Source organism: Arachis hypogaea, chromosome 14, assembly GCF_003086295.3.
Source record: "Arachis hypogaea cultivar Tifrunner chromosome 14, arahy.Tifrunner.gnm2.J5K5, whole genome shotgun sequence".
Classification (NCBI taxonomy): domain Eukaryota; kingdom Viridiplantae; phylum Streptophyta; class Magnoliopsida; order Fabales; family Fabaceae; genus Arachis; species Arachis hypogaea.
In genome coordinates, this window is record NC_092049.1 from 91372985 (window position 1) to 91394965 (window position 21981).

Genomic DNA, 21981 nt, shown 5'->3' on the forward strand with positions numbered 1-21981 from the left:
GAGATCATCAATTCATATAAGTGCAGCCATTTACATCAAACCATGGAAATATAGAATCAAGCAAACAAGATCACAATTTTAGAGAGAAAAACACACACCAAAAATAAAATATTGGTTATAAATGCAACCAATTCATAAGCTAAAAACTCACAATTTTATGGTTCGAGCTCTAAACCATGTTCCAGTATAATATTTCTTCACAAGTTTTCAAAAATTTTAATTCAAATTAGTGAAATATTTAAATAATTTCTTGGAAAAGAAAATATACTTTAACCAAGTGGTGGTTAAAATGCCACAAATCAAATAAATAGCCAATCAAACATGCAAATGCAACACTAACAAGAAAATAAACCATTGGTGTTGAGATAGAAGAGTAACTAACCCATGGAGGTCGGTATCGACTCCCACACTTAAAGTTGCACCGTCCTCGGTGCATGCTAAGATTCGAGTGGACGGTTGCTCCAACTGACGCTGTAGATGGAGGCGCCTAGTTGGAGGTCTCTTGGTTCTTCTCCTTGCTGGTGTTTGGGAGCAGCTTTCTCTTACCTTCTTAGTGGCCAGCCTAAAAAGAAAAAAAGTAAGTAACTTTAAACTTAAGGGTTAGAGAAGGAAGATGTATAAGTGATAATCAATGCACGGTAAATAGTGTCGTTACACATGGTCATGACTACATGTAAAGTTCATCATGAAATATAGCAAGTGCTAAGATGGCAAGTAAATGCAAGAATGTTTATTGACATGCCGGCAAAGACATGAGTAGCATAGATCAAGCATTTAAATGCCCAATTTGCAATTATCAACTCCTTTCAAACTAACAACCTGTTTATATTGACAATTATATTTAATCAATAAAATATATAGGGTTTTGTGAAAAACAGGCATTAAAGTAGTAGAATAGAGTAATATAAAAATAATGCACAATGCCATACGGCTTTTTCACAAGCACTTAGCATGCAGGTGAATAGTTATGAAATTATTGAATTAAACATGCAAGCAACCCTTGAAGAAGTAATATAAATTGTCAAATAATTCCACAATAATCCACAAGAAATATAGAAGAAATGATTACCCAATTAAATTTGCAACACCAATTAAGGAATAAAAAGAAAAAGAAAGAAAAGAAAATATAGATAATGAAAGTAAAAGAAAAGAAGAGGAAAACATAAATAAAAATAATAAAGGAAAAGTAAAAAGTAAAGAAAGAAAGAAAAGAACCTTGATAATGAATGTGAAAAATAAGGGAGGAGAAAGTAAAAAGTGAGAAAGAATAAAGAAGAAAGAAGGAAGAAGAAAGAAATAAGAAGGGAAAGAAAAGATTTTGATTTGGGAAAGAAAAGATAAGATATTAAGCGTTGATCTGGATAAGCTGTGCATCGCTTGTGACGCGGACGCGTGGGTCACGCGATCGCGTGGATGGCCAAATTTTGAAAATGACGCGGCCGCGTGGGCACGCGGTCGCGTGGTAGGGCTTGTGCTTCTAGCACCATTCCAGCCCTACTCCACCATAACTTGCTGTCATACACCCATTTACGTCGATTTTGCAGCGAGGCTATTTCGCAAATGACGCGAGCGCGTCAGTGACGCGGTCGCGTGGGCATATTTGTGCCTAAGGCACGCCTCCACCACGCTTTCGCGTGACTCTCTGCCTCTTTTCTCCTTATTTTGAAGCACCTATGACGCGAACGCGTCAACGACGCTTGCGCGTCGCGTGCCCTTCTCTCTTTTTTTTTTTAATTATTATGCAGTATGTAGAATACAGATGCAAATGCTAATGCAGGCACTATGAATGAACACTGGTGCACAAAATTGTGATCTCAGGCAACAACGTCAAAAACTCTGTATGCACGTCTTAATAAATTATTTTTCATTCACAACTTCGATACAACTAACCAACAAGTGCACTGGGGTCGTCCAAGTAATAAACCTTACGTGAGTAAGGGTCGATCCCACGGAGATTGTTGGTATGAAGCAAGCTATGGTCACCTTGTAAATCTCAGTCAGGCGGATATAAAATAGTTATGGAGTTTTCGAACATAAATAATAAATAGATAGAAAATAAGGATAGAAATACTTATGTATATCATTGGTGAGAATTTCAGATAAAGGTATAGAGATGCTTTCGTCCCTCTGAACTTCTGCTTTCCTGCTGTCTTCATCCAATCAGTCCTACTCCTTTCTATGGCTGGCTTTATGTAAGGACATCACCGTTGTCAATGGCTACTTTTAATCCTCTCTGGAAAATGGTCCGATGCGCTGTCACTGCATGGCTAATCGTCTGGAGGCATCACCTTGTCAATGGCTGCATCCTATCCTCTTATGAAAATGGTCCAAATGCTCTGTCACAGCACGGCTAATCATCTGAGGTTCTCGATCATACTGGAATAGGATTCACCCTCCTTTTGCGTCTGTCACTACGCCCAGCACTCGCGAGTTTGAAGTTCGTCACAGTCATTCAATCCCAGAGTCCTACTCGGAATACCACAGACAGGTTTAGACTTTCCGGACTCTCATGAATGCCGCCATCAATCTGGCTTATACCACGAAGATTCTGATTGAAAGATCCAAGAGATAATCATTCAATCGAAGGTAGAACGGAAGTGGTTGTCAGGCACGCGTTCATAGGGAATGATGATGATTGTCACGTTCATCACATTCAGGTTGAAGTGCGAATGAATATCTTAGAAGCGGAATAAGTTGATTTGAATAGAAAAACAGTAGTACTTTGCATTAATCTTTGAAGAACAGCAGAGCTCCACACCTTAATCTATGGAGTGTAGAAACTCTACCGTTGAAAATACATAAGTGAAAGGTCCAGGCATGGCCGAATGGCCAGCCCCTATGATCTAAGAACCAGACGTCCCAAGATGTCTAATACAATAGTAAAAAGTCCTATTTATACTAAACTAGTTACTAAGGTTTACAGAAATAAGTAATTGATGCATAAATCCACTTCCGGGGCCCACTTGGTGTGTGTTTGGGCTGAGCTTGAATGTTACACGTGCAGAGGCTCTTTCTGGAGTTGAACGCCAGGTTGTAACGTGTTCTGGCGTTCAACTCTGGTTTGTGACGTGTTTCTGGCGTTTAACTCCAGACAGCAGCGTAGAACTGGCGTTCAACGCCCTTTTACGTCATCTAAACTCGGCCAAAGTATGGACTATTATATCTTCCTGGAAAGCCCTGGATGTCTACTTTCCAACGCAATTGGAAGCGCACCATTCTGAGTTCTGTAGCTCCAGAAAATTTACTTTGAGTGAAGGGAGGTTAGAATCCAACAGCATCAGCAGTCCTTCTTCAACCTCTGAATCTGATTTTTGCTCAAGTCCTTCAATTTCAGCCAGAAAATACCTGAAATCACAAAAAAATACACAAACTCATAGTAAAGTCCAGAAATGTGAATTTAACATAAAAACTAATGAAAACATCCCTAAAAGTAACTAGATCCTACTAAAAACATACTAAAAATAATGCCAAAAAGCGTATAAATTATCCGCTCATCACAACACCAAACTTAAATTGTTGCTTGTCCCCAAGCAACTGAAAATCAAATAGGATAAAAAGAAAGAATATACTATAAATTCCAAACTATCAATGAAACATAGCTCCAATAAGATGAGCGGGACTTGTAGCTTTTGCCTCTTGAATATTTTGCATCTCACTTTATCCATGAAGTTCAGAATGATTGGCTTCTATAGGAACTCAGAGTCAGATAGTGTATGATTTTCCTAGTTCAGTATGATGATTCTTGAACACAGCTTCTTTATGAGTCTTGGCCGTGCCCTAAGCACTTGTTTCCATATTACCACCGGATACATAAATGGCACCGACACATAACTGGGTGAACCTTTTCAATTGTGACTCAACTTTGCTAAAGTCCCCAATTAGAGGTGTCTAGGGTTCTTAAGCACACTCTTCTTTTGCTTTGACCTTGACTTTAACCGCTCAGTCTCAAGTTTTCACTTGACACCTTCACGCCACAAGCACATGGTTAGGGACAGCTTGGTTTAGCCGCTTAGGCCAGGATTTTATTCCTTTAGGCCCTCCTGTCCACTGATGCTCAAAGCCTTGGGATCCTTTTATTACCCTTGCCTTTTTGTTTTAAGGGTTACTGGCTTTTTGCTCTTGCCTTTTGGTTTAAGAGCTTTTGGCTTTTCTTCTTGCTTTTTCTCTCTCTTTTTTTTCTATTTTTTTGCCATTTTTTTTCTGCAAGCCTTGTTCTTGCTGCTTTTCTTGCATCAAGAATCATTTTTATGATTTTTCAGATTATCAAATAACATGTCTCCTTATCATCATTCTTTCAAGAGCCAACATATTTAACATTCTTAAACAACAACTTCAAAAGACATATGCACTGTTCAAGCATTCAGTCAGAAAACAAGAAGCATTGTCACCACATCAATATAATTAAAACTAAGTTCAAGGATAAATTCAAAACTCATGTACTTCTTGTTCTTTTGAATTAAAACATTTTTCATTTAAGAGAGGTGATGGATTCATAGGACATTCATAACTTTAAGACATAGTTACTAACTACTAATGATCATGTAATAAGACACAAACATGGATAAGCACTTAACATAGAGAAAAAAAAAACATAGAATGTAAGAGCAAGGAATGAGTCCACCTTAGTGATGGTGGCGTTCCTTCTTGAGGAACCAATGATGTCCTTGACTCTTCTATGTCTCTTCCTTGTCTTTGTTGCTCCTCCCTCATTGCTTTTTGATCTTCTCTAATTTCATGAAGGATGATGGAGTGCTCTTGATGTTCCACCCTTAGTTGTCCCATGTTGGAACTTAATTCTCCTAGGGAGGTGTTGATTTTCTCCCAATAGTTTTGTGGAGGAAAATACATTTGAGGCATCTCCGGGATCTCATAGTGATGAGCTTCATGCGTCTCTTGAGATCCATGAATGGGCTCTCTTGCTTGCTCCATCCTTTTCTTAGTGATGGGCTTCTCTTCCTCAATGGGAATGTATCCTTCTATGAAAGCTCCAGCTGAGTAACATAGATGGCAAATAAGATGAGGAAAAGCTAGCCTTGCCCCAGAAGAGGGCTTTTCGGCTATTTTGTAGAATTCAAGGGAGATGACTTCATGAACTTCGACTTCCTCTCCAATCATGATGCTATGAATCATGATGGCCCGATCCACAGTAACTTCAGATCCGGTTGCTAGTGGGGATGATGGAGCGTTGGATGAACTCCAACCATCCTCTAGCCACAGGCTTGAGGTCCAGTCTTCTTAGTTGAACCGGCTTGCCTTTGGAGTCAATCTTCCATTGAGCTCCTTCCATACATATGTCCATGAGGACTTGGTCCAACCTTTGATTAAAGTTGACCCTTCTAGTGTAGGGGCGTGCATCTCCTTGCATCATAGCAAGTTAAACGCCAACCTCACATTTTCCGGACTAAATCTAAGTATTTCCCCCGAACCATGGTGAGATAATTCTTTGGGTCCGGGTTCTTACTTTGATCATAGTTCCTAGTGATCCATGCATTGGCATAGAACTTTTGAACCATTAGGATGCCGACTTGTTGGATGGGGTTTGTTAGAACTTCCCAACCTCTTCTATGGATTTCATGTCGGATCTCCAGATACTCATTTCTCTTGAGTTTGAAAGGACCTCAGGGATCACCTTCTTCTTGGCCACAACATCATAGAAGTGGTCTTGATGAGCTTTGGAGATGAATCTTTCCATCTTCCATGACTCGGAGGTGGAAGCTTTTATCTTCCCTTTCCCTTTCTAGAGGATTCTCCGGTCTTGGTGCCATCAATGGTAATGGAAAAACAAAAAGCTTATGCTTTTACCATACCAAACTTAGAATATTGCTCACCCTCGAGCAAGAGAAGAAAGAATAGATGAAGAAGAAGAAAAATGGAGGGAGGTGGGAGGGTGTATTTCGCAAGAAGGAAAGAGAGGTGTTGTGAATTGAAGAAAATGAGAAATAGGAAGAGGGTAAGGTTCGCCATAAGGGTGGGTTGGTGGGAAATTGATTTGAATTTGAAGTAGGTGGAGTTTATGAGGTAGGTTTATGGGAAGAGTGATGGATGTGAGTGGTAAAGTGGTTTTGGGAAGAGTGTTTATGGGATGTGTGAAAGAGGGTGAGAAGAAGTGAGTGGAGGTAGGTGGGATCCTGTGGGTCCACAGATCCTGAGGTGTCCAAGGATTTACAACCTTGCACCAAATTAGGCATGCAAAATGCCCTTGCACACAACTCTGGGCGTTCAGCGCCAGATTGGTGCTTGTTCTGGGCGTTGAACGCCCATTTGTTGCTCATTTCTGGCGTTGAACGCCAGAACCATGCTTGTTCTGGGCGTTCAGCGCTAGCTCTTCTCCAGGGTGCAATTCTGGCGTTCAAACACCCAGATGCTGCCCATTTTGGGCGTTCAGTGCCAGAACCATGCTCTGTTCTGGCGTTGAACGCCAGCCAGATGCTTCTTACTGGCGTTTAAATGCCAGTAAGGTCTTCCTCCAGGGTGTGATTTTTCTTCTGCTGTTTTTGATTCCGTTTTCAATTTTAATATTTATTTGTGATTCCACATGATCATGAACCTAATAAAACGTGAAAGAACAAGAAAAATAAAATTAGATAAATAAAAATTGGGTTGCCTCCCAACAAGCGCTTCTTTAATGTCAATAGCTTGACAGTGGGCTCTCATGGAGCCTCACAGATGTTTAGAGCATTGTTGAGACTTCCCAACACCAAACTTAGAGTTTAGATATGGGAGTTCAACACCAAACTTAGAGTTTGGTTGTGGCCTCCCAACACCAAACTTAGAGTTTGACTGTGGGGGCTCTGGTTGACTCTGTTTTGAGAGAAGCTTACTGTGCCCCTTTTCCATGTTTACAGAAGGGTAACCTTGAGTTGTAAACATAAGGGAGTCCTCATTCAATTGAAGGACTAATTCACCTCTGTCAACATTAATCACAGCTCTTGCTGTGGCTAGGAAGGGTCTTCCAAGGATGATGGATTCATCATCATCCTTCCCAGTATCCAAGATTATGAAATCAGCAGGGATGTAAAGGCCTTCAACCTTTACTAATATGTCCTCTACTTGTCCATAAGCCTTTTTTCTGGAATTGTCTGCCATCTCTAATGAGATTTTAGCAGCTTGTACCTCAAAGATTCCCAGTTTCTCCATTACAGAGAGGGGCATGAGGTTTATTCCTGAACCAAGGTCACACAGAGCCTTTTCAAAGATCATGTTGCCTATGGTACAAGGTATTATGAACTTTCCAGGATCCTGTTTCTTCTGAGGCAATGTCAGTTGATCCAGATCACTTAGTTCATTGGTGAACAAGGGATGTTCATCTTCCCAAGTCTCAATCCCAAATAATTTGGCATTCAGCTTCATGATTGCACCAAGGTACTTGGTGACTTGCCCTTCAGTAACATCCTCATTCTCTTCAGAAGAGGAATACTCATCAGAGCTCATGAAGGGCATAAGGAGGTTTAATGGAATCTCTATAGTCTCTAGATGAGTCTCAGATTCCTTTGGTTCCTCAGAGGGAAACTCCTTATCGATCACTGGACGTCCCAGGAGGTCTTCCTCCTTGGGATTCACGTCCTCTCCTTCCCTTACAGGTTCGGCCATGGTGATCAATTCAATGGCCTTGCACTCTCCTTTTGGATTTTCTTCTGTATTGCTTGGGAGAGTACTAGGAGGGATTTCAGTGACCCTTTTACTCAGCTGGCCCACTTGTGCTTCCAAATTTCTAATGGAAGACCTTGTTTGATTCATGAAACTCACAGTGGCCTTAGATAGATCAGAGACTAAGTTTGCTAAATTAGAGGTATTTGTTCAGAGTTCTCTGTCTGTTGCTGAGTGGATGATGGAAAAGGCTTGCTATTGCTATACCTGTTTCTTCCACCATTATTAAAGCCTTGTTGAGGCTTTTGTTGATCCTTCCATGAGAGATTTGGGTGATTTCTCCATGAGGGATTATAGGTGTTTCCATAAGGTTCACCCAAGTAATTTACCTCTGCTATTGCAGGGTTCTTAGGATCATAAGCTTCTTCTTCAGAAGATGGCTCTTGAGTACTGTTGGATGCAGCTTGCATTCCATTCAGACTCTGAGAAATCATATTGACTTGTTGAGTCAATATTTATTATGAGCCGATATGGCATTCAGAGTATCAATTTCAAGAACTCCCTTCTTCTTAGGCGTCCCATTACTCACAGGATTCCTCTCAGAAGTGTACATGAACTGGTTATTAGCAACCATGTCAATGAGTTCTTGAGCTTCTGCAGGCATTTTCTTTAGGTGAATGGATCCACCTGTAGAAGTATCCAATGACATCTTTGATAGCTCAGATAAACCATCATAGAATATATCCAGGATGGTCCATTCTGAAAGCATGTCAGAAGGACACTTTTTGGTCAGCTGCTTGTATCTTTCCCAAGCTTCATAGAGGGATTCACCTTCTTTCTGTCTGAAGGTTTAAACATCCACTCTAAGCTTGCTCAGCTTTTGAGGAGGAAAGAACTTGGCTAAGAAAGCCGTGACCAGCTTATCTCAAGAGTTCAGGCTATCCTTGGGTTGAGAGTCCAACCACACTCTAGCTCTGTCTCTTACAGCAAAAGGGAAAAGCTTGAGCCTGTAGACTTCAGGATCTACTCCATTAGTCTTAACAGTATCACATATCTGCAAGAATTCAGTTAAGAACTGAAAAGGATCTTCAGATGGAAGTCCATGAAACTTGCAGTTCTGCTGCATCAGAGAAACTAATTGAGGTTTCAGCTCAAAGTTGTTTGCTCCAATGGCGGGAATGGAGATGCTTCTTCCATGTAAATTGGAATTTGGTGCAGTGAAGTCACCAAGCATTCTCCTTGCATTATTGTTGTTGGGTTTGGCTGCCATCTCCTTTACTTGTTCGAAATTTTCAATAAGGTTGTCTCTGGATTGTTGTAATTTAGCTTCTCTTAGTTTCCTCTTCAGAGTCCTTTCAGGTTCTGGATCAGCTTCAACAAGAATGCATTTTTCCTTGTTCCTGCTCATAAGAAAGAGAAGAGAACAAGAAAAGAAGAGGAATAATCCTCTATGTCACAGTAAAGAGGTTCCTTATTGTTAGTAGAAGAAGAAAAGGAATAGGGGTGAAGAAGAATGAAGAATCCAAACACAAGGGTAAGGATAGGAGCAGTGATGTGAGATGAAGAGAAGTGTTAGTAGATGAATAAATAATTAGAAGGAGATGAGGGAAAAGGATTTTCGAAAATTATTTTTGAAAAAGGGTTAGTGATTTCGAAAATAGTTTTTGAAAAAGGTTAGTAGTTTTCAAAAATTAAAATCAAAAATTAAAATAATTAGTTAATTAAAAAGAAATTTTGAAAAAGAGGAAAGGGATTTTCGAAAATGAGAGAGAGAGAGTTAGTTAGGTAGTTTTGAAAAAGATAAGAAACAAACAAAAAGTTAGTTAGTTAGTTGAAACAAATTTTGAAAAGATAAGAAGTTAGGAAGTTAGAAAAGATATTTTGAAATCAAATTTTGAAAAAGATAAGATAAGAAGGTATTTTTGAAAAGATATGATTGAAATTAGTTTTGAAAAAGATTTAATTTTAAAATCATAATTAATGACTTGATTCACAAGAAATCACAAGATACGATTCTAGAACTTAAAGTTTGAATCTTTCTTAACAAGCAAGTAACAAACTTGAAATTTTTGAATCAAAACATTAATTGATGATGTTATTTTCGAAAATTATGATATAAAATTAAGAAAAAAATTTTTGAAAAATATTTTTAAAATTTTCGAAAATAACTAAGAAAAATGAAAAAGATTTGATTTTTGAAAAAGATTTTGAAAAAGATAAGATTTTTAAATTGAAAATTTGATTTGACTCATAAAAACAACTAGATTTTTAAAAATTTTTGAAAAAGTCAAATCTAATTTTCGAAATTTTAAGAGAGAAAAAGGGAAAGATATCTTTTTGATTTTTTGAATTTTTAATGAGGAGAGAGAAGAACATGAAAATGATGCAATGCATGAAATTTTTAGATCAAAACAATGAATGCTTGCAAGAATGCTATGAATGTCAAGATGAACACCAAGAACACTTTGAATGTCAAGATGAACACCAAGAACATATTTTTGAAAATTTTTATATGCAAAGAAAACATGCAAGACACCAAACTTAGAAATCTTTCATGTTTAGACTCTATGGATGCAAAAATGCACATGTAAAACAAGAAAAGATGCAAAACAAGAAAACATCAAGATCAAACAAGAAGACTTACCAAGAATAACTTGAAGATCATGAAGAACACTATGAATGCATGAATTTTTCGAAAAATGCAAGATGAATATGCAATTGACACCAAACTTTCAACTTGACTCAAGACTCAAACAAGAAGTATAAAATATATTTTTTTTTCGATTTTTATGATTTTGTGAATTTTTTGTATTTTCTTTTAATTTTTCGAAAATCATTTTGAAAAAGAAAAATAAGGATTCCAAAATTTTTAATATGAATTCCAGGAATCTTATGCTCTTTAGTCTAAAGCTCCAATCAAAGGGTCAGGCATGGCTTAATAGCCAGCCAAGCTTTAGTATGTAACTCAGACATGACACGCCTGACATTCCCTATCCAGAAGAATTAGACATGGCTTTACAGCCAGCCAGGCTTCAACATGCTTCATGAAACACTGGAATTCATTCTTAAAAATTCTGAAGAAAAATATATTTTAGAAAACATTTTTATTTTAAATTTTTTTTGAAAACAAAGGAGAAATTTTTGAAAGATTTTTTTGAAAAATTTTTGAAAATAAAACAAAAAGAAAATTACCTAATCTGAGCAACAAGATGAACCGTCAGTTGTCCAAACTCGAACAATCCCCGGCAACGGCGCCAAAAACTTGGTGCACGAAATTGTGATCCCCGGCAACGGCACCAAAAACTTGGTGCACGAAATTGTGATCTCAAGCAACGGCGTAAAAAACTCTGTACGCACGTCTTAATAAATTGTTTTTCATTCACAACTTCAATACAACTAACCAGCAAGTGCACTGGGTCGTCCAAGTAATAAACCTTACGTGAGTAAGGGTCGATCCCACGGAGATTGTTGGTATGAAGCAAGCTATGGTCACCTTGTAAATCTCAGTCAGGCGGATATAAAATAGTTATGGAGTTTTCGAACATAAATAATAAATAGATAGAAAATAAGGATAGAAATACTTATGTATATCATTGGTGAGAATTTTAGATAGAGGCATAGAGATGCTTTCGTCCCTCTGAACTTCTGCTTTCCTGCTGTCTTCATCCAATCAGTCCTACTCCTTTCTATGGCTGGCTTTATGTAAGGACATCACCGTTGTCAATGGCTACTTTTAATCCTCTCTGAAAAATGGTCCGATGCGCTGTCACTGCATGGCTAATCGTCTGGAGGCATCACCCTTGTCAATGGCTGCATCCTATCCTCTTGTGAAAATGGTCCAAATGCTCTGTCACAGCACGACTAATCATCTGAGGTTTTCTATCATACTGGAATAGGATTCACCCTCCTTTTGCGTCTGTCACTACGCCCAGCACTCGCGAGTTTGAAGTTCGTCACAGTCATTCAATCCCAGAGTCCTACTCGGAATACCACAGACAAGGTTTAGACTTTCCGGACTCTCATGAATGCCGCCATCAATCTAGCCTATACCACGAAGATTCTGATTAAGAGATCCAAGAGATAATCATTCAATCGAAGGTAGAACGGAAGTGGTTGTCAGGCACGCGTTCATAGGGAATGATGATGATTGTCACGTTCATCACATTCAGGTTGAAGTGCGAATGAATATCTTAGAAGCGGAATAAGTTGATTTAAATAGAAAAATAGTAGTACTTTGCATTAATCTTTGAGGAACAGCAGAGCTCCACACCTTAATCTATGGAGTGTAGAAACTCTACCGTTGAAAATACATAAGTGAAAGGTCCAGGCATGGCCGAATGGCCAGCCCCTATGATCTAAGAACCAGACGTCCCAAGATGTCTAATACAATAGTAAAAAGTCCTATTTATACTAAACTAGTTACTAGGGTTTACAGAAGTAAGTAATTGATGCATAAATCCACTTCCGGGGCCCACTTGGTGTGTGCTTGGGATGAGCTTGAATGTTACACGTGCAGAGGCTCTTTCTGGAGTTGAACGCCAGGTTGTAACGTGTTTCTGGCGTTCAACTCTGGTTTGTGACGTGTTTCTGGCGTTTAACTCCAGACAGCAGCGTAGAACTGGAGTTCAACGCCCTTTTACGTCCTCTAAACTCGGCCAAAGTATGGACTATTATATATTGCTGGAAAGCCCTGGATGTCTACTTTCCAACGCAATTGGAAGCGCGTCATTCTGAATTCTGTAGCTCCAGAAAATCCACTTTGAGTGCAGGGAGGTCAGAATCCAACAGCATCAGCAGTCCTTCTTCAACCTCTGAATCTGATTTTTGCTCAAGTCCCTCAATTTCAGCCAGAAAATACCTGAAATCACAGAAAAATACACAAACTCATAGTAAATTCCAGAAATATGAATTTAACATAAAAACTAATGAAAACATCCCTAAAAGTAACTAGATCCTACTAAAAACATACTAAAAACAATGCCAAAAAGCGTATAAATTATCCGCTCATCAAACACTAAGAAAAATAAAATAAAATAGAACTAAGAATAAAACAAAATAAAATAAAACTAAAACTGTAAAAGAACAATCATACCATGGTGGGTTGTCTCCCACCTAGCACTTTTAGTTAAAGTCCTTAAGTTGGACATTTGGTGAGCTCCTTGTCATGGTAGCTTGTGCTTGAACTCATCCAGGAATCTCCACCAACGTTTGTAATTCCAATGGCCTCCGAGATCCCAAACTAGTTGCATAAAGCCTTCAAGCAAGTTAAAACAAGTGACAAGGCCCCAAGAGTGTTGATTGCTAGAATGAATTCCGGAGTTCCAAACCTTGCTTTTACATCCGTCTTCTTGTTGATCATCATTTTTCCACTTGGGTGGTGAACAGTCGGAATTCTTACCGAGACATCCAAACAATTTCCTAGACCCATTCAATTGAGAATTATACCAACCCTTATACTTCAATTTGGAGCATGCAACCATATTGAACCTTGCATGACAATTCCTACCACTAACCATTTCCCTCTTACTCTTAAAGCCACAAAGAGCTCTAAGTTGCCCATCCATCTCAAGCAAAGCATATTCAAGTGGGCTAATTAAGCTTAGAGATGAGAGATTTACCCACTTGAAAGAAGAGATGGATGGTGATGGCTTTGGGGGAGAGGTCTCCAGCAACCTTGGCAAGGTGATTTCCAGCTCCATTCCCTTGAGCTCTTCCTTGACAACTTCTACCTCTTTGCAAGTTTCTTCAATATCAACCTCTTCCTCTTGGTAGCTTTCTTTCAATTTGATTTTTTCTTCATTGTTCACCAAGGGCATGGGAGGTTGTGCTTCTTCTTCTTTAATCTCCATGTCAAGTCCAATGGGAGAGGATTCAAATGTAGATAAGAATTCATCAATGATTGAATCCATCTCTTGATCTTCCCCTTCAAAGTCTTCAACCATGATATGCCTTGGAGGTTGTACACCCTCCTCAACATCAAATTCAAACTCCTTAGAAGGGGGCTCTATGACTGGGCTTTCCCATGGACGTTCCATATCTCCTAAGTCTTCGACCACTTCTTCCTCTTCAATAATTCCGGCTTCCTCCACTTGTTCCAGTACAAAGTCATGCTCTTTACTGTCCACCGAAGTTTCTAGTGTCTCCTTCATGCTACGTTCTTCATTAGATTCTCCACATGAAGCCATGGGGGTTCCTTGAGTGACCAAACGTCTAGAAGGTAATTGATTTATTGCTTGCTCCAGTTGATGAAGGGTTACATGAAATTGATCTACTGTTTCCTTGAGGTGAGCCTGGATTCTTGGGTTGATGGATATGGACATGGTGCATATGGAAGTGGTAGTTCTTGGAGGTAATTAGATTGGAATTGGGGTGGATGAGGGTTAGGGTCATATGATGGTGTTTAGTAGTAGGGGGCTTGTGAGTATGGTGGTTCAAAGCTATGTTGAGGAGGTGGTTCATTGGCATATGATGGAGCTTGCTGGTAACTACAAGGGGTTCCACCATATCTATCATCTTGGTACGCACCTTGGAATGGCTCTTGACCATAGTAATTTGGTGGGGGTTAGTTGTCACGAGTAGGTCCACCGTAACTACTGTCTTGGCATGCATTGTAGAATGGTCGTTGTCCATGGTATCTTGAAAGGTGTTGTTGCCGAAAGGGTTGATTAGATCCTCGAGGCTCCTTCCATCTTTGATTGTTTTGACCTTGATGCATGTTCCGGTTATAGCTCCCATTCCTTGCAACAATATTAGAACCAAACTCAAAGCGACGAGGGTGAGAGTTTATAGTAGCTAATAGAAATTAAAAACAAAAATAAAAACAAATAAACAAGAAAAATAAAATATTTACAATAATAAAAAATAAGGCACACGTTTGTAATTTCCCGGCAACGGCGCCATTTTTGACGAACTGACTTTTGCTAGCAGAGAAATTCACAAAATTAATCGCGTTGTAGGTATAGTTTCTAAACTAATAGAAAATCCTTTCGTACAAAAATTTTGGTTGTCACTTAAGCAAACCCAATAAAATTTATAACCGAAGTATTTAAACCTCGGGTCGTCTTCTCAAGGAATTGCAGGGAGGTGTGATTTATTATTGGTTATGGAAAAAGGTATGTTTTTGGGTTTTTGGAATAGTGAACAAGTAATGTAAATAGCAAGAAAAATAAATTAATAATTATAAAGAAAACTCTTGGTGAGGTATAAGAACTGGAAATCCTATCCTAGTTATTGATAAACCCATATTTTATGATATATTTTGTGCTTAATTTGAGTGATTTATTCAATTCTTCACCCATTTATTCATATTAATTGCATGGTTTTACTTTCCCTTCCTTATTATGTGATGTATGTGAAAAACATGTTTCCTATGCTTTAAAATTAATTATTTTAATTACCTTTATTTTCATTCGATGCCGTGATTAGTGTGTTGAGTAGTTTCAGATCTTCTAAGGCAGGAATGACTTAAAGGATGAAAAAGAAAACATACAAAAATGGAAGGAAAGCACAAAATGGAGTTTCTAAAGAAACTGGCATCCACGCGATCGCATGGGCGACGCGGATGCATGCCAAGCGCAAATCAACAGCGACGCGGCCGCATGACTGACGCGACCGTGTGCCTTAAGCAAAACACATATGACGCGGCCGCATGACTGACGCGACCGCGTGACAAGAAAAGCTCCGAATGACGTGACCGCATGACCCACGCGGACGCGTGACAGAGGCCACGCACCAGAAATTGCAGAAAACGCTCCCAGCGATTTCTGAAGCCCTTTTTGGCCCAAATCTAAGTCCAGAAGGCATAGACCAGAGGTTATGAAGTGAGGGAATGCATCCATTCAAGGAGAGCTCGCCAATTTAGTTACTTCTCATGATTTAGATTTAGTTTGGAGAGAGGTTCTCTCCTCTCTCTCTCTTAGGATTTAGGATTTCTCTTAATTTTAGGAGTGACTCTCGATCTCAGGTTTAATGTTCTTTTACTTTAAGCTTCCCTTTCACTTTTATTCATTCCATTACTTTAGTTGATTATTTACTTTTACCATTTAATTTATGAATTCTTCTATGTTCCAGATTATTTGAATTAATGCTATTTGAGGTATTTCAGTTTATTATTGCTTTCTTTTATTTATGTCACCATTGCTTTCAATCTGAAGACATTTTTATTCCAGAAAATTTATTTTTTCCCTTCTGGTCTTGGTTAAGAAATCAGTAACTCAGGAGTTATCTTAGCTCAACATAATTGATAACTGTTATCTTTGCTAATTGAACTGACTTTCAATAATCCCAATCTTTTCTTAGGAAATAAATAGGATTCGAAGGTCAAACTAATTAATCCCTTGACTTTCCTTTGCTTTAGCAAAGGTTAACTAAGTGGAATTAAGATTCAATCTTCTTTATTATTGAGAAGGGTAACTAATTTGGACTTCCAATTTCTCATACCTTGCCAAAAGTTTATTTTACAGTTATTTATTTATTTTTAATTTCCATTTAAATTATTTGTCATATTTGTTCCTCATTCTTGAAACCCCAATTTTACAATCACCATAACCAATAATAAGAACATACTTCCCTGCAGTTCCTTGAGAAGACGACCCGAGGTTTGAATACTTCGGTTATCAATTTTTAAGGGGTTTGTTACTTGTGACAACCAAAACGTTTGTACGAAGGGATTTTTGAAGGTTTAGAAACTATACTTGCAACGAGGATTTATCCGAAATTTTCTAGACCACGCAAAAGTTCCTCTCGTCAAAATGGCGCCGTTGCTGGGGAACTGCTAATGTGTGCCTTATTGTTGGTTATTGTAAATATTCTTTTTACTTGTTTATTTATTTCTGTTTTTTTCTTTTTAATTTTATTTGCTACTATAAACTCTCACTCTTCTCGCTTTGAGTTTGGTTCTAACTTTGTTGAAGGAAATAGAAGTTACAGCAGGAATATGCATCAAGGTCAGACCAATCAAGGATGGATGGAGCCAAGAGGATCTAATCAACCCTTTAGGCAACAACACCCTCCAAGATATCATGGACAACAACTATTCTACAATGCATACCCAGCTGATAGATATGGTGGACAACCTTGTAACTACCAACAAGCCCCACCCGTGCCTATAGACCATCCTCTCAACATAACCTCGAACCACCACACTCACAAGCTTCTCTTCACCATTCGCCACCACATGATCCCTATTTACCCCAGTTCCAATCCAATCACTCCCAAGAACCACCACTTTCCTATGTATCATGTCCAAATCCATCACCCCGAGAATCAGAGGTTCACCTCAAGGAAACAGTAAATAAACTTCAAACAACCATTTGACAACTGGAGCAAGCAGTAATTCAATTAGCTTCTAGACGTTCGAACATTCAAGGACCAACCCCAGCCCCATGTGGACAATCTAACGAACAGCGTAGCATGAAGGAAATACTAGAAACTCCAGTGGACAAGACAGAGAATAAATTCGTACTAGAATAAGTAGAAGAAGCTGTTATTACGCAAGAAGAAGAGTTGGTTGAAGATCTAGGAGACGCTGAACCTCCATGGGAATTCAGAGCTGAGGAGAACTCCGTCAAGGACGTTATAGTTGATGCTAAGGAGGACAGTGCACAATCCCCAAGGCAAGTCGTTTATGAAGAACTAGACGGAATAATCCAGGACACAAATTCCCTTGATGATGATAGTCACAAGTCAAGTTCTCTTAGTAATGAACTTGCATCCGCGAGTGAATTCTCCGAGATCGAAGAATCTTCCCCAAATAAATACGAAGATGATGCAGAGGTAGATTTCTCTCAACCTCCAATCTATGACTCGAGTGATGAGGAAGACACAGAAGACTTTGACCAGGACACAGATGCATTTGAAGAACCTTGCAAAGAATGGAGGAATTCACAGAAGAGCACAAGGGAGTAGAACTTACAGAACCACCGGAAACACCTACCCCAAGGCCATTACCACCCAATACAAGCTTCAAGTGGGTACAATCCTTGACCTTTAACTTTACTTTTTCACTTGAATACGGTTTGCTTGAAACAAATGGCAAGCTTAGAGCTCTCTGCGGCTTTAAGAGTAAGAGGGAAATGGCTCGTGCTCAAAGCTGGTGCACAAGGTTCAATAAGGTTCCACGCTTCAACTTGAAGTGCACGGATTGGTGTCATATTCAATCGAATGGATCTCGGAAAACGTTTGGTCACCATGGTGAGAATCTACTTTCTAAACCGCCCGGATGGAAAAATATAGATCAAGACGGAGGTGGATTTAAAAGCAAAGTTTGGGATCCTGGAATCTATTCCGACATTCGTCATTTTGGGAGCCTAAAAATTTGTTTGAAGCTGCTCAGGAGCTTTACATGCCTAGTTTGGGACCCCGGAGGCTATTGGCATTCCAAGCATTGGTGGAGATTTTCGGATGAATTTAAACATAAGCCGCCATAACATGAAGCCCCTCCATTGTCCAACTTAAGGACTTTAACTAAAAGTGCTAGGTGGGAGACAACCCACCATGGTATGATCGTTCATTTTTCAATTTTTATTTAGTTTTATTTGTTTTCAAGTTTTATTTTATTTTATTATATTGAACTTGGAATTTTGCATCTCATTCATCATTGCATTCTGTATTTTTCATGCATATAAAAAAAATGGTGCGCGACGCGACCGCATCACTCATGCGATCGCGTCATATTGCGGAAAACACCACCCACGCGACCGCGTCATCCACGCGGCCACGTGACCTGGAGATCGGCGTAAAGATCCAACGTCCAGAAAGTTAGGCTGGAATCGTGCGGCCATTGTGCGTTTCGCACAAATGACCCACGCGATCTCGTCACCCACGCGATCGCGTCACTTGCACACAACCAATCCCACGCGACCGCGTGAGCGACGCGACCGCGTCGCATGGATTGCACGAACACCCCAAAGGAGACAGAGAGTTGTGCTGAGACGACGCTGGGTTCGTGCGTTTAGCACAAATCCCAGCGACGCGATCGCATCCGCCAGGCAATCGCGTCATTCAATCTTTTTTTTGCCCTCCATGCGATCGCGTCACCCACGCAATTGCGTCACCCCCCATTTCGCTCCAGCCACGCGACCGCGTGCCCCACGTGGCCGCGTGGATTCAAATTTATAACCCCCCAACCACGCGAACCCTATCAGTCGCGCCCCCCCTGAAACCCTCTCCTCCCTCTCTTCCCCTCTAATCCAACCACCACCATCCAGCCATTATCACCGCCGCCACCTACCCCCCTTCCTCCTCCCCCTTCTTTCTTCTTTTTTCTTCTTCTTCCCCCCCTCTCCGCCACTGCCCCCTTCGCAACCACCACCCACCGCCGCCGCCCATCCCAGCCGCGCCCCTCCATCCGCCACACACACACACCTACCCCTCCCTTCCCCTCTTACCCCCTTACCCCATTACCCATCCCTTCTTTCCCCCTACCCCGAACAGCCGTGCCCACCACCGCCAGCCGCTGCGCCAGACGCCGTCACCACCACCCCTAGCCTCCTTTCTACCCACTCTCCTTATTCGGCCTACCAGGTTCCGACGAACGCCACCCTTCTATCCTTAGTCGTTATTTCATTATTTTCTGTTTATGTTCATGTTTGGGCTAGTTAGATATGCATGTTGTAGTGGATTTTCGGTTGTTAGGTGGCCTAGGATGTGGTTAGTGGATTTAGGCCTGTTTACTTGCACTGTTCATGTTTCTGTTTTATCAAATTTGCAATTCTGCTGTTGCTGTGATGTTTGTAATGTTCATATGCTGTGATTTCTTGTTTCATGCTACTCTTTACACTGAGTTTTCATGTTTATATTCCTTATCTGTAATTGCAAGCTTTAATTTTAATTCATATGAACTATTTGATTGCTGTTTATTTTCCGGGACAATCCAATTTTAGCCAGAATGCTGCCCAAATTTCTGTAAAATGTTCTCATTCATGTTTTGGTTTTGGCATTTTGAGATCTTCTTTCCTCTGCTTTACCCAAACCCATTCATGAATGGCAGGCACGCATTCTTATTCTCTTTGATTTCCTGGTTCATATATTGCATTTTTGATGTTTGATTCCAATTTTTGCTATTTCTATATCTATTTGAATCATCATCAACCTGTTTTCCTTGTTTGGTTATGAGTTACCTATCACTTCTAATTATGAATGCTTGTTACTTAGAAACTTATCCTTATGCCACTTATCTTAACCCATTTTTCATTAACTCACTAATTCTAATTTCCTGAAATCTTTTTTTTTAATTCTAACCAAACTAACCTTTTCAAATCTTTTTTTTTTTTCTGGTTTTTCACTTTCTTTTAACCCTCTAACCATGGTATACTGATAATTTTTCCTACTTAACATGCCTTCTATTACATTTTGGATTGTGAATTTTTTCTTTCGAACTTTTAACTCCTATACAATCCTTAATGCACATTTACTTAACTCATTTACCTCATTCTAATTCTCCTTTGCCACTTTGTGTTTCTTTTGACTATTTGCCTATTTGTTTTCCTATTTTTATTATATCCTGATTTTCTGTTTTTTAGGATGTCAGATTCCCAGATAAAGGGAAAAGGAATGGCTACCACTGGCAAACGTAAAAGAGGAGAATCATCTATGTCTATCATAGATCTCATGCATGATGCCTCCTGGCGGGAGAAAAACTTCACCCCGCAGGAGAAGGCTGACCAGCTGCTCCCTGCTAATGACCCAGTGAAGTTTGCAAACTGATACTGTGAGCTGAAGTATCTGGTGTTTGCAAACTCTAGGAACCTATACCTGGAGAGGACTCTGAAGATCCCAGGAGAACTCCAGCAATACTCCTCTGATCAGATCAAACAAAGAGGCTGGTTCTTTCTGGAGAGAAACCTGTCTGAGGTCAATGCATCTTGGGTAAGGGAATTCTACTGCAATTACTTCAAGACTTCCCTAGATGCAGTGAACCTTAGGGGGAAGTAGATTCTGTCACTGAAGAGGCAATTGAAGATGTTCTGAAGCTTCTGCCTAAATCTGATCAGCCGAATGGTTATCAGAAAGCTGAGGAAGACATGCGCTTTCTGAAGTTTAATTGGGATGTAGTCAAGGCCCGGATAGCCCTTGACCCGACCGTTCCTTGGATTATGGGTCAGAACACCACCATGCCCAAGGGAATCAAGCGGGCATACTTGAATGATGAGGCTCGGCTGTGGCATCAGATACTTAGCAACTTCATTATGCCGAGTACTCACGAGTTAGATATACCTGCCGCTATGATCACCCTCCTATGGTGTGTGATGGAGGGTAAGGACCTGTACCTGCCACGCTTTATCCGGTTCTACATGGCCAGGGTCCACGTCCGAGGCACTCTTCTCTTTCCCTATTTGGTTACACAGTTGGGCCGTCGAGCTGACGTGCCTTGGGAGGATGCCGATTAGAGGCCACCTGCTGCAGAATGCAAGAAGATTATCCCGCACAGCAGGAACTTTCTAGCCTTGGGCTACAGACCTCCAGTCCTCACTGCTCCTGGTGACACTGCCACACCATCTGCCGGCCCCTCTTCCTCCACAGCTACACCTGCCACCACCACTGCACCTCCACCTGCCCCAGAGCCCATCTATCATCTAGTGCACCGCCTGTTTCGACGGCTTGACCAGATGGAGCATCGCAACAAGCGACGCTATGAGCACCTGAAGCTGATGATACAATCTGGCGACATCCCCTCCGAGCCTGACACACCATCCGAGGCATCTGAGGAGGAGGCGGATGCGCCCGAGGCTGTGCCTCATCCACAGCAGGAGGCAGCGCAGGCAGGCACCCAGCAGGCAGCACACCAGCAGGAGATCCCACATCAGATCCAGGCTGCAGACTCCGAGATCTCTATCCAGTCAGCACCTCCTCTGCAGCAGCCAGATCCTCAGACCACCACCACAGACTCCAGCTACCCAGCCTTCCGGTGATGACACCCCTTCACACCCTGCTTGAGTCAGCATCAGGGACGATGCTTCATTTTAAGTGTGGGGAGGTCGCCATCTCTGGCGCATCATTTTGGTGAACCACTACAGACCCTTTTTCCTTTATTTTGACTATTTTCTTGTATTTTTCTCTTTATTTTTCAGTACTTATACATTGCTATTTTCAGGTATTTATACTCTATTTCTACATTTTGCATTTTTAGTTCATATTTTAGCCACTTAGTTTAGTTGCAATTCTAACTTATTAGTTATAGAAATTGTGGATTGATTAGTATAGTTTACCCTTTTTAGCATAAGATAACTCGGAATAGATTGAAAAGAAAAAGGAAGTAAACTAGAGACTTTAACAGAATCAAAACAACCCACACCTTGTATATATACAATTACATGTTAGTTAATTAAACAACATTTCATCAAGGAGAAACACTAGAACTTTAAAGCCACCTTAAGTTTTACATTGAGAATAATG

The 21981-nt window shown here is 40.2% G+C and overlaps 1 non-coding gene across 1 annotated transcript; it reads left to right on the forward strand.

Moving 5' to 3' along the window:
- The first annotated feature begins 8350 nt into the window (after nucleotides 1-8350).
- Nucleotides 8351-8458, forward strand: LOC112745224 (small nucleolar RNA R71). Its single transcript, XR_003173162.1, has one exon. It is a non-coding gene; the product is annotated as a small nucleolar RNA R71 (small nucleolar RNA).
- The last annotated feature ends 13523 nt before the right edge of the window (nucleotides 8459-21981 follow it).